This window comes from Aquarana catesbeiana, linkage group LG13 (genome assembly GCF_042186555.1).
Source record: "Aquarana catesbeiana isolate 2022-GZ linkage group LG13, ASM4218655v1, whole genome shotgun sequence".
Classification (NCBI taxonomy): domain Eukaryota; kingdom Metazoa; phylum Chordata; class Amphibia; order Anura; family Ranidae; genus Aquarana; species Aquarana catesbeiana.
Genome location: NC_133336.1, coordinates 76,078,205 through 76,095,852, shown reverse-complemented (window position 1 = coordinate 76,095,852; position 17,648 = coordinate 76,078,205). Strand labels below are relative to the sequence as shown.

The 17,648-nt window shown below is 45.0% G+C and overlaps 1 protein-coding gene across 2 annotated transcripts in view; it reads right to left on the bottom strand.

Moving 5' to 3' along the window:
- The window catches only part of MGA (MAX dimerization protein MGA), a 191,213-nt gene extending 182,098 nt beyond the window's left edge, over positions 1 to 9,115 (bottom strand). Inside the window, exon 1 of one of the 2 annotated variants that reach the window (XM_073610788.1) lies at positions 9,000 to 9,115. The gene's annotated coding sequence lies outside the window, so the exon portion shown is untranslated. Of the gene's footprint in view, positions 1 to 378; positions 955 to 8,999 lie in introns of those variants that run through there. The other variant, XM_073610787.1, reaches the window with a different exon arrangement.
- Between the last annotated feature and the right edge of the window lie 8,533 nt (positions 9,116 to 17,648).

Here is a 17,648-nt window from a genome sequence, read left to right as displayed (position 1 = left end):
ATTAAACTAAAAAAAGAAAATGGAAGCATCCATCTCATCTGCAGACTAGTGACCTGCAATCTATTAGAATTGTGTTTTTTCCATTGGAGTTGCGCTTTAACCAGTAGAGCCCTTTATTGCCGCTACTCGGATCTGGCACGTCTTCCATGCAGAGCAGTGATCGGCCTCTTTGTGCTTTCTATGACTTCCGGCCACAGCCAGTCCCTCCCTAACACTTCTGACAACAAGCTCCGAGCACGGCACATCGCCCTCCCCGATCCCATCCTCATCTACTCCGCCTAACACTGACATTAATAGCGGAGAGCCATATCTCCCCCCATCACACTGTGCACCGCACAGTCACACTTTCCCACCATCCGACCTCGGAGTGCCACTTACACTGCTCGCCGCAGGCTGTGCATACAGCTGACCTTTCCCTCCAAGCAGCACACAAGCACCGCCGACAAGCCCCGAGTGCAGGGGACACGTCCCATCCGGCCGCTTTACTCTACACGTGTCTTCGGGGTTTGTTTGTTTGTTTTTTTTTTAGCTTTTTTTTAGCTTTATCCTAAAGAAAAAAAAGCTGCTCCACCGTTCTTCCAACCACACGGGAGACACCGACTGCGCAGGCGCAGAGCGGGCGGCGACGTCACTCACCTGGCATCGCCAGCAGGAAGAGCGCGCGGCTCCAATCACGTGCTGCTCACAAGTCTGGGAGCAGGAGGGGCGGAGCTTACCGAGCAATCGGCACATAACCCCCCCACATCATCCAATTAATTCATTTTATAGACGGGACACCAGAGGAAGCGTGACCCCCATATCAACTCCAACACTACATCTGTCATTGGAAAAAATAAATCAATAATGAAAGGTGCCAAATTTCACACCTTTACACCATTTACACTATTAAACATCATTATCTACAGCCACATATATTCTAGGGACGCTGTGCTTCTTAGTACATATGCAATGTTGTCTTACATTATATAAAAGCATACATTTCACCAAGGAACAAATTGTGAGCTGGACTAGAGAATTTCCTATTAAAATAGAAGTTCACCCTAATACTAAAATCTCTAAATCTACAGGCATCCACAATCTAACACTAACCTATCTAGCCTTGTAAAGAAGAAATTAGCTATACATTCATTTTCTAAAGCCACTCCGCTCTGGTCTCACACTAAGCTGTGTAGGAGGGTGCAGAGGAGGCAGCTGACAACAGAAGCCCCATATGGGCGAGGTCACTTTCCTGACATTTTACAACAATTGTCGGCTGTGTCCTCTGCAGAGCTTTCATCGGGCAGGACCCGAGCGGCTTCAGAAAAGGTATGGATAGCGATTTCTTCTTTACAGGGTGTACTGACTGGGAGTAGAGATAAATCGCTGTTCCTGATCACTAGGAACAGACAATCTCTCTCTACTCCCCTGACCAGGGGCGGATCCTGAGCCTAGTCTCGGGAGGGGCACTGCCAGAAAATTTTGCGGGCAATTTGTCGGGGCAATGGCTGGTGTTGGCGCTTCAATCATCACAGCGCCATGGTTGATATGGTGTCAGGATGATTGAAGCGCATTATTTCTATTATTACATTGTAATATAAATTTAAATAGTTCAACTCACCATAATGCAGAATCAGTGGGAGCCCTGAGTGTGTCACTTGCTACCGTCGCCTGCCACCAGATGCAGCGTGTCACTTGCCACTGTCGGCTGCCACCAAATGCGGATTGTCACTTGCCACATCCCCTGCCACCAGATGAGATTTGTCACTTGCCAATGTCACCTGCCACAAGATGAGGATTGTCACTTGTCAATGTCACCTGCCACAAGATGTGAATTGTCACTTGTCAATGTCACCTGCCACAAGATGTGAATTGTCACTTGTCAATGTCACCTGCCACAAGATGTGAATTGTCACTTGCCAATGTCACCCGCCACAAGATGCGGATTGTCACTTGCCAGTTGCTGTGTCCCAGAGTCAGGGCGGGTAGTGAGAGATAATGTAATCTCTCTGCTGCCCATGCCTGCACAGCGATGGCGGTGTTCTGTCAGAAGCTGAGCTGTGGTGATGGTGATGCAGGGTGAGAGATGATATCAGAAAGCCGCTACTCATCAGAATATGCAACCAAAGTGATGTTGCATTGCGGCCATCTTGGTACACCCCCACTTGTCATCAGTAAGCCTAGAGTTAGAAGTCGGCAAGCGGACATCTTTATACACCCACCGGAGTCTTGCTTTTCACAGTTATTTTTAACAGTAAACTCAGCTTACTTAGTGAAATATCAGTTGAGTTTACTGTTAGAAATAACTGTGAAAAGCAAGACTCTGTTGGGTGTATAAAGATGTCCGCTTGCCGACTTATAACACTAGGCTTACTGTGGACGAGTGCGGGAGTACCAAGATGGCCGCGACGCAACGTCCCTTCAATCACATATTCAGAAGGGGAGCGGCTTCCTGACAACACCTGCCTGCTCGCCTCGCTCAGTCACACGCCAGCCCGCTGGCATTATTGTTCACTCACCAGCCTGCCCGTCCGATCGCTCACCCGCCGGCCTGCTCAGTCAGCCACCGGCTCACCCGCTCATTCTTTTCTCGGGGGGAGCAATTGCCCCATTGCCCCCCCCCCCCCTGGATCCGCCCTTGCCCCTGACACAACGGGGTTCTGTTTGTTTACATTGACAAATCCCTGTTCTGGCTCTCCATAGAGCGATAGTGGGTGGCCGGCAGACATCACGGCTGCTGGCCACGCGCAGCGGCACGCGCTTGCTATAGCCTTTAAAGGGACCGCCATACCGGTACGGCGATTCCAGTAGCCGAGCCAACCTGCCGCAGTATAACTGAGGCGGCTGATCGGCAAGCGGTTAACATATATTTTCACATTGAAAAAAGCTCAAAATTAAAAAAAAAAAAAAACATTTATTTCATTTGTAAATAACTTTTCAATGCTTTGTACCACTGCTGACAGCTGAAGTGTAAACAAAACAGTTGCGTTAGGTATCGGTAATTGGTATCGGTGAGTACTAAAAAAAAATAAAGTATTGCTATTTGTACTTGTAAAAAAAAAAAATGGTATCGGTGCATCCCTAATAGCAACCAAATCTGATCCGAACCTGCGCTACGAAGGTCTATGACCTGGTCACAAGGTACAGGTCACCTTGCCAGGTACCACGCCTATCGACTAGTTGTCTGTAGCTTGTTTCTTCACTTGGTTACCCTTAATAACTACATTCCTCTACTTGTCTTGCCAAGTAAACCCTTTTGTAGTGGTGTTACTTTATACCCCATAGTGTGTTTACAGACCCAGGTTCCTTTACTACACTAAAACCAACATGCACTCCTTTGAATAACTTCAGACCCGGCTTATACTGAACAAGTGTGGCATAACAGTTCAATATGAACGTCTTTCCCCTAACTCCCCTAACGTCTAATCCCTTACCCCAGCACGGGCCAGCCACTAATTTACTAAAACCAAACACAGTTCAATCCCCCTACAAGTTGGAAAGCTAGAGGAAGTGTCAATGGACTATGAGTGAAGAGATCACTGCACTTGTATTCTACTGAGAACTGCAAGCCATCTTCTGCAAAGGAAGATGGGAATTGTAGTTCATACATTTACAGATTTCTGTGAATGAATGACGTGGACATGAAGGCACAGTCTCGCCAATTTCAAAAGTGACAGCAGCTGTTGGGAATAAGATTCCCCACATGCTATCATAAGGGGGCATTCTGGTGGTGGGGTGGTCCATTTGGCACCATATTATATGTTATAAACTAAATACAGGTGTAACATGGTGTATAAGATGGAGTTTGCCTTTAAAATACTGTAAATTGTAGCCACGATAGGGAAAGAAAACTTTCCGCAATGGGACTAGACCAGGGATGAAGACAAAAACTTTGATTGACAAATTCTGAAGAAATAATATCTAGTCATAGAACTAGCAACTGTCACATAACAAGTGCATAATGACTGTTTAGATATTTGCATACCATTGTTACACTAAATAAAGGCTGATCCACTGCAGATATAGTCCATCTTTATCCAGTGTTCCATAGTACAGATGTACGCAGGAATGTGCATGTGCCCTTACTACCATGGTTAGAATTAAATTCAGGAAACATAGCCAAAAACAAACACATCAAGTCAACACATGACAGATGTGACACCCTTAGGACAAATAAAAACAACTGCAAGCCAAGTAAGGTGTGAATTTAAACCACATCCCAGAGAGAAGGAAGGACACTGCCAAACCATTACAGTCTGTACACAAAAAATGCAGAAACTCTCATACAGTGTCAGGTGAGCACCCTTTTCACACAGGCCGTTCAGCTGATTCACCCTGGCATGTTCAGGTGATCCGTGAACAGATCCTCTGCTGAATCGGAGCAGAATGGGAAAGATGTAATTTTTGTGACCTTCATGTCCGTTCAGAGTTTATCTCCACTTAAAAAATGGAGCCTTCCGGATTTATATTAGATCTTTGGGCAGCCAGATGTAAACCAGGGGCGGATCCAGAGTCTAGTCTCGGGAGGGGCACTGCCAGAAAATAAGGTATTGCTTACAGAACTGTATTTATCGTATCATACAGTCCTAACGTTGTTTAACCACTTCAGCCTCGGAAGATTTGGCTGCTCAATGATCAGGCCATTTCTTGCGATACGGCACTGCGTCGCTTTAAACTGACCATTGCACAGGTGTGCAATGCTGTACTTAAACAAAATTGACGTACTTTTTTTCCCCACAAATAGAGCTTTCTTTTGGTGGTATTTGATCATCTCTGCGGTTTTTATTTTTTGTGCTATAAACAAAAAAAGAGCGACAATTTTGAAAAAACCACAATCTCTTTTACTTTTTGCTATAATAAATATCCCAAATGAAAAAAAAAAAATGTCCTCAGTTTAGGCCGATATGTATTCTTCTACATATTTTTGGTAAAAAAAAATCACAATAAGCGTATATTGATTGGTTTGCACAAAAGTTATCGCGTCTACAAAATAGGGGATAGATTTATGGCATTTTTATTATTATTTATTTTTTTCTACCGTCTTTCTATGGTGATCAGCGATTTTTACTGGGACTGAGATATTGCGCCGGACACATTTTTGGGACCAGTGACAATTATACAGCGATCAGTGCTATAAAAATGCACTGATTACTGTATAAATGTCACTGGCAAGGAAGGGGTTAACACTAGGGGCGATCAAGGGGTTAACTGTGTTCCCTAGTGTGTGTTCTAATTGTGGGGGGGGGGGGACTGACTAGGGGAGATGAAAGATCGGTGTTCATACTTTTTATGAACACACGATCTGTCTCCTCTCCCCTGAGAGAACCGGGATCTCTGTGTTTACACACAGAGATCCCGGTTCTCGCTCTGTTCCGAGCGATCGCGGAAGCCCGGCGGTCATCATGCCCGTCGGGCACTCGAATTGGCTCCGGCGCAGAGCCACGGGCACGCCCTACTAGTGGTCCAAAGGCGAAGCGATGTAAGGTAACGGTACTTCGCCCAGGGGATCCAACCTTCTGCAGTAAATCTGTGGCGACTGGTTAGGAAGGGGTTGAAACAGTGACACGTTTATCATTCCAAATGAGATTATTACATTACAAACAGACACATTTGTAATGATTACTGTACCCCACTTGTGTCACTGTCTTCTTCATTACTGTCCCCCACTTGTGTCACCTTCTTCATTACTGTCCCCCACTTGTGTCACCTTTTTCTTCATTAATGACTCCCACCTGTGTCACCACCTTCTTCTTCATTACTGTCCCCCACTTGTGTCACCTTCTTCTTTACTGTCCCCCACTTGTGTCACCTTCTTCATTACTGTTCCCCACTTGTGTCACCTTCTCTTTCATTATTGTCCCCCGCTTGTGTCACCCTCTCCTTCATTACTGTCTCCGCTTGTGTCACCTTCTCCTTCATTACTGTCCCTCTTTTCCACTTGTGTCATATTCATTACTGTCCCCCACTTGTGTCACCTTCTTCTTCATTACTGTTCCCCTCCACCACTTGTGTCACTCACTGTCTCCTTCATTACTGTACACTACTATTCCATCCAATCCTCACCTTATCCCCTCTCTGGGGCAAGGCTCTGGTGAATGGTATACTCTGGAGGGTGGCTGTGCTTTGGAGTCTATAATATTTTCTCTCCGGATCCGCCCCTGATATAATCAGTTTTATTTGGATTGGAGAAAAAAAAAGGACACAGATATTTTCCTTTGTTTTGGACCTGGACAGACTCATTAATTTACATCTGCTTGCCCGTGGAATATAATGTAGTTTCCAATCAGGTCTGATTTAAAAATTGGCTGCCTGCACACAGAACCTGGCAACTCAAGCCACATAAACAAATAGCCAAATCATGGTGTACAGTCTTAGTGCCCAAGTAAATGAGACCATACAGGATGATAGGGTTGCACCAATACCACTTTTTTAAGACCAAGTACTGATACTTTTTTCAAGTACTCGCTGATACCGATACTTTTTTTAAAGTCATGTGACAGTGGCATTAATATGCAGCACTGATGACGCGTGGACTGTGTCAATAGTTTTTTATTTTATTTTTTTTTAGTGTGTGGTGAAGAGATTAGCTTGGACGTGTTATTTGGATATACCGTATGTACTGGCATGTATCACGCACCTTCACTTTAAGAGGGAAGTTTCAGGAACAAAAACTTACATTTTAAATAAAGAACTGTGAAGCAAAATAAGGATCAGTGCCCATATGCAGCCACACAAGTACCATGAATGCAGCACCCCATTGCCATGAATGCAGCACCCTCATTGCCATGAATGCAGCACCCTCATTGCCATGAATGTAGCACCCCCATTGCCATGAATGCAGCCCCCATCATTGCCAGGAATGCAGCACCCACCATTGCCCTGAGTGCAGCCTGATTGATGCCCATCCATCTGCAGCCTTGGAGGGGGACAGGGAGGAGGCGGGACGAACGCCAAAAGATTACATATAGGAAAAACTCCTGTTTTCTTGGGGGCCTCTTTAATAGAAAGTCCCGCCTCCTATGATGGACAGAACAGTCCTCCAATGGCAGTGCAGGAGACGAGACTTCCTATTACTGAGGCTGCATGTAAACAGGAAATTCTCCTGTGTGTACGGCACTCATCCCGCCTCCTCCCTGTCCCCTCCAAGGCTTTCGGCATATAAATCTTTTGTGGCCCCAGCGCTGGGAGATTGTTGGGGGCCACAAAAGATATATATGTCCAAATAACCAGGCGGGCTGTTCAAAACCGTAACGCGGGCCGGACTTTGGACGTGCCTGCTGTAATATATGCATATATGTCCTGTAATAACTAGAACAATAATTATATAAATATCCTGTGCATACAATGGGCATAGAAAAGAATCACCCAGCTTTAAAACAATCACATTTGTTGCTTTGCAGCCTGAAATGAAGACACACAGTTTTTGTTTTATCCAGCTGTATTTATTCAGTGCAACTTATAACATCCAAGTGAAAGATATAACCCCAACATGTCAGAAAAAAAAATTAAAAGCATAATCACTGAGTTGGAAAAAGGATTAGCCCCTCCTAAAAAGACTTGTAAACTCAATCAGGTGTAACTAACCTTATCAATGGCACACAAAGTCATATGACTTTTAATTGTTATCAGCTGTGATCATTTTGATTACCTCAGCCTGAAAAGAGCTTTCCTGGAGCATTTCAGTCCCTGGTAGTGCAACTGAAGCAAACAGTCAACTATGGGTGGCAAGGCACTGTCAAAAGATATCCAGAAAAAAAAGCTGTGGACAGGCACAAGTCAGGAGATGGATACAAAGAAAAAAAAATTCAAAGGGACTGAAATGCACCAGGAAAGCTCTTTTCACGCTGAGCTAATCAAAATGACCGCAGCTAATCACAGTTCACAGTCAAATGGCTTTGTGTACCATTGAGAAGGTGATTAGCTACACCTGATTGCGTTCACAAGTCTTTTTAGGAGGCGGTGATACTTTTTCCAACTTGGTGATTCTGTTTTAGATCTTGTTTTTTTTGTTTCGGACATGTTGGGGTTATATTTTTCACTTGGATTTTATACTGCAGCTGGATGAAACAAAAACTGTCCGTGTTCGTTTCAGGCTGCAAAGAAACAAAATTGCATTATTTTAAAAGGGGGGGGGGGTGATTATTTTTTCTTTACCCACTGTATATATTTCAGGGCATTTATACAATTTATTGATTACATGTTATATATATATTTTTATGCTCTGTAATAAATGTCCCGTAAAATAACATTTATATATTTATTTCAGTATATGTATACAATATACACTTGTCCACTAATAATTGTATAAATGTCCTGCCATGTAATGAATATATAAATGTCCTGTGACCCCCACTAGTGAAATAGATGGTAAGCTCTGCAGTGACATCCCTCCTCTATCTCCCTGTGTGTGTGATGATTGTGAATTCTCTGATCTTTCTCCGTGTAATGATGACCCGACATACAAGCAGCCCCTTTCCTCCCGGTTGGGTGGTGGGGGACGTTACCCTCGAAGCTCTGCGCACACCCTGAGCTCGCGCATGCGCGTTATGTGCTGGCGGTCACGTGCTCTCCCCTCCACCCGCCACACTGCACTCAACACGTTCCCTCGTCCGCCATTGCTCAGCTGCTCACACGTAATCATTTTAACACCCAGGAGAGCCGCTCTTTACGCCCGGCGGGATCAGCGGTCGATAGGACACGGTCCCGTCGTCAGAACATAATTATTGCAGGGAACAGTACCGCCCGCGGTGCCGCATAAATCGCCCAAACCGCTCCGGCCAATCAGACGTGGACCATACGCCGCCAAAAACACAATGCTAGAACGCCAGTGATTGGCTAGCGGCGTCACGTGTCCCCCCACACCTTCATCATCGCCTGTTCGATAGATAGGGCTGTGTCGTACAAAAAAAAGCAGATAACGGGCGAACCCGAGCTAGGGATGTGTTTATAGAGCGGGCACAGGCTGTGACATGCATTGTAGTGACCGGCGTGCTTACTGCCACATGTTGGAGGATGGAGTGTACCTTTCACAACGGGGCTCACTTTTCCCTCTGCGCCACACCTTCTCCGCGCCCCAATACACTCCGCTATCAGCGGCCGCCACTTCGCGTGGAGGAGGGCTCTGAGCGCCGCATTGGCTGGGGCGGGGTCACGTGCCGGCTAAGCGGGCTCCGCCCACGGCTGCGAGGTGGTGGGGGTGTGGCCGCTCTGTTTGCTGTCAAAATGAAGACAGTAATGACACGTGGGTCCATGAGGTGGGGGGGATGGGGATGGATTTTAAAAATACCCATGGCTCCCAATTGTCCCTGATTACGAGGGACTGTCCCTGATTTGGTACAAAGTCCCACTGTCCCTCATTCTTCTTCATTTATCCCTCTTTTTGGTCTGAGCTACATAGTTGTATATTAAATGCACTATTTTATCTTTCAAAATGTGTTTCTCAGTGCTAAACCTTTCATCCAATTTCTAAATTGCTGCATTTGTAAATTTTGAAAGCCAATATAAAGGAATAGTAGTGATAAAAAAAAGCAATCGTGGGTTTAACTAATCTTTTTTTTTTTGTATAATTCTCCTTTAAGAGGGCGTGGCAGGGGGTGTGTCCTATGCCTACATACTTTTGCTAACTGTGTTCCCATCTCAAAAAGTTGGGAGGTATGAAAATACCACCCAGATGTCAGAATTCAATCGATAAGAGGGAGACTTTCCCAATGATTTATACATAAAGGTGGTTTGACCCCTGTACAATTTACCCCCTCCATGACCAGGCCCTTTTTTGCAATACAACACTGTGTTACTTAAACTGAAAATTGCGCGGTCATGCAACGCCGTACCCCCCCAAAAAATGTATGCCCTTTGTTCCCACAAATAGAGCTTTTTTTGGTGGTATTTGATCACCTCTGTGTTTTTTATTGTTTGTGCTATAAATAAAGACCGGCAATTGTGAAAAAAAAAAAAAAACCTCTAGTAGCGGCGATCAGCGACTTATAGCTGGACATTCTGACACTAAGTGACACTTTTTGGGGATTAGTGATACTAATACAGTGATCAGTGCTAGAAAATATGCACTGTCACTGTACTAATGACACTGGCTGGGAAGGGGTTAACATCAGGGGTGATCAAAGGGTTAAAGTGATTGTAAACAATCACCTTGTAAAACAACCCATTCAGTTTAAAATAGAAATGAAAGGCAAAACATTTTTGTATAGATATAAAAAATATATATTTATAAAGGTTTTTTTTTTATAAGTGATCACTTTTCCTCTGTTCTCAGCTGCATAAGAGCTGGGGGCAGAGAAGAGGCAGCACACTGAGTTTGCCAGTGAATGACTGTACAGCGAGAGGCATCTCAGGACCTGATCATTAGAGGAGAGCAGTCTGAGTTCCCAGCATAGCTAGATAACTGAGCATGCTGTGCTCTCTCGATTAGTGTGGTCAGTTTTTATTAGGAAAGCATAGGACTAGCAGGAACACCAGGGCTTTCACATCACAATACAAAGAGAAGAGGATGCAGGCACATATCAGGAATATGAAATGGGGTGACAAACGCTTTAACTGTGTGCTTAGCTAGTGTTAGGGGAAGAGATGGGATTTTTTCCCTGCTTTGCAAAGACCCAAATTCCATCTCATCCCCCCTGTAAGAACGGCAATCTGCCTGGTTTACATAGACGGATCACAGTTCTATCTCTCTGCTTGATGATCAACAGGTGGCGGAGGACATCGATCATCTGGCATCCACCGATCGGCTTCCGCTATTTGTAATCACAGCAGAAGCGAGCCGGCGCGCATTCACACCCCCTACCTGGCTGTGTATATATACGTCATCCAGTGCACAGGTGCCGCCTTGTAGCAGTAAAACTGCTATAGGGCAGACCTTAAGTGGTTAATATATCACTATCTGAGTATATCGAGAGACAGGGCATTTCCAGCTCACAGCTTTCTGACCTTAAAGCACTAAGTAGGAAGGCAAAGGTCCCCCGCCACACCCCAGTTTTGCAAACCAAGAAAACATTAAAGTGGTGTTCCGGCCGAAAATATACTTTTTAAATAAAAATACCCCTATAATACACAAGCTTAATGTATTCTAGTAAAGTTAGTCTGTAAACTAAGGTCTGTTTTGTTAGTTTATAGCAGTAGTTTGTTATTTTATAAACTTACAGCAGGCCGTGGCCATCTTAAGTGTGGGCATCTGAAGCCAGACTGTATTTCTTCCTGGATCTCATCCTTGCAGACCTCGCACATGATCAGTGCAGCACAAGCAGTGTAATAGGTTTCAGGTCAGGTTTCCATAGCAACGGCAGTGTCAGAGGAAGTTTCCGCCCCTTCCCAGAAGGCATTGCAAACAGGAAATGATGCGATGGGCCGCGGCCAGGGAGGAGGAAGTGAAAAATGAATACAGCAGATGTACAGTAAGTGCTGAGAAAAAAAAAAAAAAAAATATCCAATTCGTTTACAGTGCACAGTTTAGTGAGGGATGCTGAAGAGTTGTAAAAGTGAGTGGAACTCCACTTTAAGTAGAACTAAATACTTGATAGAAGCCAGAGTTTTAGTAGTCAGCCCATTTAATACAGGGGACCTTAAAGATGTTGTAAACCCTTACAGGCCACTTTTACCTACAGGTAAGCCTAGATTAAGGCTTACCTGTAGGTGCAAGAAATATCTCCTAAACCTACACGGTTTAGCGGGTATTTGCAAAAGACTGGCGCCGTAGACAACGGGGCGCAGGCGCACTGAGCGCGCCGTTTCTAAGGGCAATTGTGCCGCTAGTGGCGGCTCCCACGCGCATGTGTGAGAGTGACGTCATCGCGGCTCCGGCCAGTCACAGCGCCGGAGCCGAGATACCTGGAAGTCACTCTGGGAGATATGGCAGCGACGGAGGAGGGGAATGAGGACTGCTTCCGGGGCTTCGATCTCAGGTAAGTAATTTATAATGAGCTAGTATGCTATGCATACTAGCTCATTATGCCTTTGTCTTGCAGGGTGTTTATTTTTTTCCCAGAGAGTTTACTTCCTCTTTAAATGAATCACTTCTGACAAGTTTTCCTGACACCAAAAGAAAAAAAAGGTGGCAGGAGGGAGCTCCAGGACACAGCCCACGATTGAGAGCCTCAGCTCTGTTCCTTCCCTCCAATCAGCTCTCAGAGCTTTCCTCACCGAAACATGTGATGACACGCCCCCCCACCCCCACCCTTTGCTATATCAACAGAGCATCTTATTCATGATTTGAGAAGATATTCTCTCTTTTGTTTGCAAAACTATTTTCTATGTTGTGCTGAGAGATCACTAGATTTGGTAAGTGACTGTTTGATCTGTGGTGGAGGATTCACGTGGAAAGCACTTACCTGTCGTCTTTTCCTTGCACCTATTTGATAATGTTTGCACAGACTTTTATCACAATTATTTATCAATTATCATGGTGATAACCCCTGGATGACTACACGTACATTATGTATCACTAATCTTATATAGTGTATACTGTTATTACAGTAAAGGGTCACTATCATAACCAACATAAGGATGCAGGATGCTACTACATTTTTAATGTGATTTTAATGACCTTTTAACCACTTGCCCACTGGGCACTTAAACCCCCTTCCTAACCAGACCAATTTTGAGTTTTCGGTGCTCTCAAATTTTGAATGACAATTACTCAGTCATGCAACACTGTGCCCATATGAATTTTTTGTATTTTTTTTTCACACAAATAGAGCTTTCTTTTGGTGGTATTTAATCACAGCTGGGTTTTTTATTTTTTGTGCTATAAAAGAAAAAAAAGACAGAAAATTCTGTAAAAAAAAATGCATTTTCTTTGTTTCTGTTATACAATTTTGCAAATTGGTAACTTTTCTTCATACATTTTGGCCAAAATTTATACTGCTACATATCTTTGGTAAAAAATAACAACAGTAGAAGTACTGACGGCCTATCTAATTTCTTGAGACCCTAAGGCCCCTTTCACACTGGGGCGGTGGGGGCGTCGGCGGTACAACAGCGCTATTTTTAGCGCTGCTGTACTGTCGTTCTTGCAGCGGTATTCGGCCGATAGCGGTGCGGTTTTAACCCCCGCTGGCGGGCGAAAAAGGGTTAAAATCCCTCGTACAGCGCGGCTATAGCCGCGGTATTTCCACGGTATAGCCGCGCTGTCCCATTGATTTCAATGGGCAGGAGCGGTTTGCAGGACTTTTTTCACCGTCCTGCCTGCGCACCGCTTCAGTGTGAAAGCCCTCGGGCTTTCACACTGAACAAACAGCGGAGGCTGTTTAGAGGCGGTTTGCAGGCGGTATTTTTAGCGCAATACCGCCTGCAAACCGCCCCAGTGTGAAAGGGGTCTAACAAGCCAGGAAAGTACTAATACCCCTCAAATGACCTCTTTTTGGAAAGTAGACATTCCAAGGTATTTAGTAAGAGGCATGGTGAGTTTTTTTGAAGTTGTAATTTTTTTTCCACAATTCTTTGCAAAATCAAGATTTTTCTTTTCTTTTTTTTTGCTTCACAAAATTGTCATGTTAGCAGGTTATTTCTCACACACAACATATGCATAGCACAAATTACTCCCCAAAACACATTCTACTACTTCTCCTCAGTATGGCGATACCACATGTGTGAGATTTTTACAGCCTGGCCACATAGAGAGGTCCATTATGCAGGGAGCACCATCAGGCGTTCTAGGAGCATAAATTACACATATCATTTCTTGACTACCTCTTGCACTTTTGAAGGCCCTGGAGCACCTGGACAATGGAAACGCCCCAAAAATGACCCCATTTTGGAAAGAAAACACCCCAACGTATCTATGAGGCATAATGAGTCTTTTGAACATGTCATTTTTTTCTACAATTTTTTGGGAAATGTGGAAAGTAAATGAAAAGGCATTTTTTTTACACAAAGTTGTCAATTTATACAATATTTCTAACACATAGCATGTACCTACCAAAAAATTACACCCCAAAATAGATTCTCCTCCTCCTGAGTATGGTGATACCACATGTGGGAGACTTTTCCACAGCCTGGCCACATACACAGGTCCAACTTGCAGGGAGCACCATCAGGTGTTCTAGGGGCATGAATGTTAAATCTAATTTGACTACCTCTTAAACTTTTGTGAGACACTGATGGGCACTGTAGTGGCATGGATGTGGCATGGATGAGCATGAATAGGGATGGCTGGGTATTGCTTAGTATGGCTGGGTATTGCTGAATATGGCTGGGTATAGCTTGGTATTTCTCAATATGGCTGGGTATTGCTGAGTATGGCTGGGTATTGCTGAGTATGGCTGAGTATTGCTGAGTATGGCTGGGGGTGGATGGGATGGCTGAGCAAGGATGGGAAGACTGAGCATGGATGGCTGGCTGAGTATGGATGAGCATGGATGGATGGATGGCTGAGGATGGACGGATGGATGAGTGCTGGAATGGGCACAGATCAGCGCTGTGGGCACTACAGATCCAGCCCACAGCACTGCTGTACCCGATCTCTCCGCTCACACTGTACTGATCGGTACAGAGAGGGGAGAGAGGAACCGGACATGACACCGTTTTGTTTACAAGTGATCGCTCCGTCATTTGACGGAGTGATCACGTGGTAAACGCCCGCTGTCAGCGGCCATTTACCATGATCCGTGATGTGCCGGGTCCTCGGGACCCGGCGGTCACAGATACTTCCGTGTGCGTGCCCCAGGGGCGTCCTAGTACGCCCTCCCAAAGTTATCGAGCTGCGCTGTAGCCGTCATTTGGCTATAGCACAGTTGTTAAGTGGTTAATTGTGCATCAATAAAGTTTGTATCAAAAGAGAAATATGGGATTTTAAACATTTTTAGAATAATACTTACCTAGGTGAATGCTGCATCTGTCCCTCGCCGGCTCTAATGCTCCGTACACCTGATCAGAAATTCCGCCAGCAAAAGTCGGATGTGAGCTTTTGGTCAGAACCTCCGACCGTATGTATGCTCCACATCGGACTTTTGCTGGCAGAATTCCAGCCAGCGAAAGATTGAGAGCAGGTCCTCTATTTTTCGGTCGGAAAAAGTTCCTATCCGGAAATGCGTTTGTCTGTATGCAATTCGGACGTGCAAAAAATCATGCATGCTCGGAAACAATTCGACGCATGCTCAGAAGCATTGAACTTCATTTTCTCGGCTCATCGTAGTGTTGTACATCACCACGTTCTTGATGGTCGAAAGTTCAGAGAACTTTTATGTGACTGTGTGTATGCAAGACAAGCTTGAGCGGAATTCCAAGATTTTTCAGACGGAAATTCAGCTTGTGTGTACGCGGCATTAGACTGAGAACTGAGCGATCAAACACTGCAGATCAGTCGGTTCTCAGAGCTCCCTGAGCAGAGAGCTGCTGACTGTCAGTCACAGCTGTCTGCTCTGCCCTCCAACTGCGCTCATTGGATCGCTGGGCAGTGGAGGGGGTGGGAGCAGCTCACTGAGAGGTTGTGCCGGGTGCCAGTCCAGGCATGTTTCATTTGAAATTAAATCATTAAATCTTTATTATTTTTTTAGCTGTAACATTGTGTAGGTGGCTTTCTGCCAGTCAGGCCCCTCCAGCTTGTGTCTTAGAATAACAGGGAGGTGAGACATCAATCAAGATGTAACATCCTGCCCCCATTGTGTTTAGCTGGTTAGTGGGCATGGAGGAGGAGGGAGGGCTTAAGCTGTCATTTACCACTGTGTATACACTTACATGTGTGATTCTATAGTCACATGGGCTGCTCAGATGTCATAGGAAGGAAAGGCTCAGCATAGAAAACTGAGCATGTGCAAAGCTGCCAACACTGCTCTGCAAAATCCCCAACTGCAGTGGGGACATGGACAGAAGGGGGAGGCAGGGAGCAGCAGGATGAACCATTTTTTTTTTTGCAGAATGCAAAAAAACAAATCTCATAGGGAGTGAGTATTAAAAGCATGTAATACCCCATTTATTGATATGTTTTAACCACTTAAGCCCCGGACCATTTGGCTGGCCAAAGACCAGAGCACTTTTTGCGATTTGGCACTGCGCCGCTTTAACTGACCATTGCGCAGTCATGCGACGTGGCTCCCAAACAAAATCGACGTTCTTTTTTCCCCACACACAGAGCTTTCTTTTGGTGGTATTTGATCACCTCTGCGGTTTTTATTTTTTGCGCTATAAACAAAAAAAGAGCGACAATTTTGAAAAAAACGCATTATTTTTTACTTTTTGCTATAATAAATATCCCCAAAAAATATATAAAAAAAATTTTTTTCCTCATTTTAGGCCGATACGTATTCTTCTACATATTTTTGGTAAAAAAAATCACAATAAGCGTATAGTGATTGGTTTGCGCAAAAGTTATAGCGTCTACAAAATAGGGGATAGTTTTAGGGCATTTTTATTAATAATTTTTCTTTTTACTAGTAATGTCGGCTATCAGAGATTTTTAGCGTGACTGCGACATTATGGCGGACACGTCGGACAATTTTAACACATTTTTGGGACCATTAGCATTAATACAATGATCAGTGTGATTAAAAATGCATTGATTACTGTAAAAATGTCACTGGCGGTGAAGGCGTTAACACTAGAGGGTAGTGAAGGGGTTAATGTGTGTCCTAGTTTGTTTTCTAACTGAAGGGGGATGTGGACTGTACTCTGTATGAACAGACGATCTGTCAGTTCTCCCCTCATAGAACCGGAAAACTGTGTTTACACACACAGTTCCGGGTTCTCCGTGTGCCCCGAGCGATCGCAGGAGCCCAGCGGTGATTGGGACCGCTGGGCACTCGCATCGGCTCGGGGGGGTGAGCAGGGGGGGCGCACGCCCCCTAGTGGCCACAGGGCGAAGCGTCGTTATATAACGTCGTTTCGCTCAGCAGTGCCATTCTGCCGCAGTACAACTGCGGTGGCTGGTCGGCATGTGGTTAATGATGATGTGGGTTTAATTACATTTAATAATGTTTTTCTTTTTTTTATAGATTCAATGAACTTGTTATTTATTTACTCATTCATATACTTTGCACTGGCACTATTGAATGAGAAACTGTCACCACTCTTCATTAGGCATGAGCTCGATGTTCGGGTCGAACATAAGTTCGACTGGAACATCGGGTGTTCGCCCGTTTGCAGAACAGCGAACATTATGGGGCCACGTTCGTGGGAAATTCGAGCGCTGCGGAACGCCCCATAATGCACTGCTAAGAGAGTCATAATTGGTCAAAAGCAGGGTGCCTTTGGCCAATTATGGCTCAGGGGGACTCATTTCATGCCCCGCACTATATAAGGCTGCCTATATGGCGGACCTGTGTAGTGTTGTTGGTGTGGACAGAGACAGTGGCGGAACTATCAGGGTTGCAACAGTCGCACTTGCGACTGGGCCCTGTAGTTCTCTGCCACTTCAGGGGGCCCGCCGACTCCCCGTTCGTCAGCATGAGTGGCCCACCTGACTTCCAGTGTGAGTGTGTGTCTATTTGTCATGTGTCGGTGGTTCGTTCCATGCCACGGGGAGGGGGCTTTCGCAGACTTCGAAACCAACAGAGCATCCACTGGGTTACTGGGTCTTGAGGCTGGACCACTAGCCAGAACTTGCTCAATATGCAGTTGAGCTACTGGCCTGTCCTGCATCCAGCGTTTTATTCTGAACGCACATTCAGTGCTGCTGGAGGGTTTGTAATAGATCATAGAGTGCGCCTGTCCACAGACTCCAGTGATAG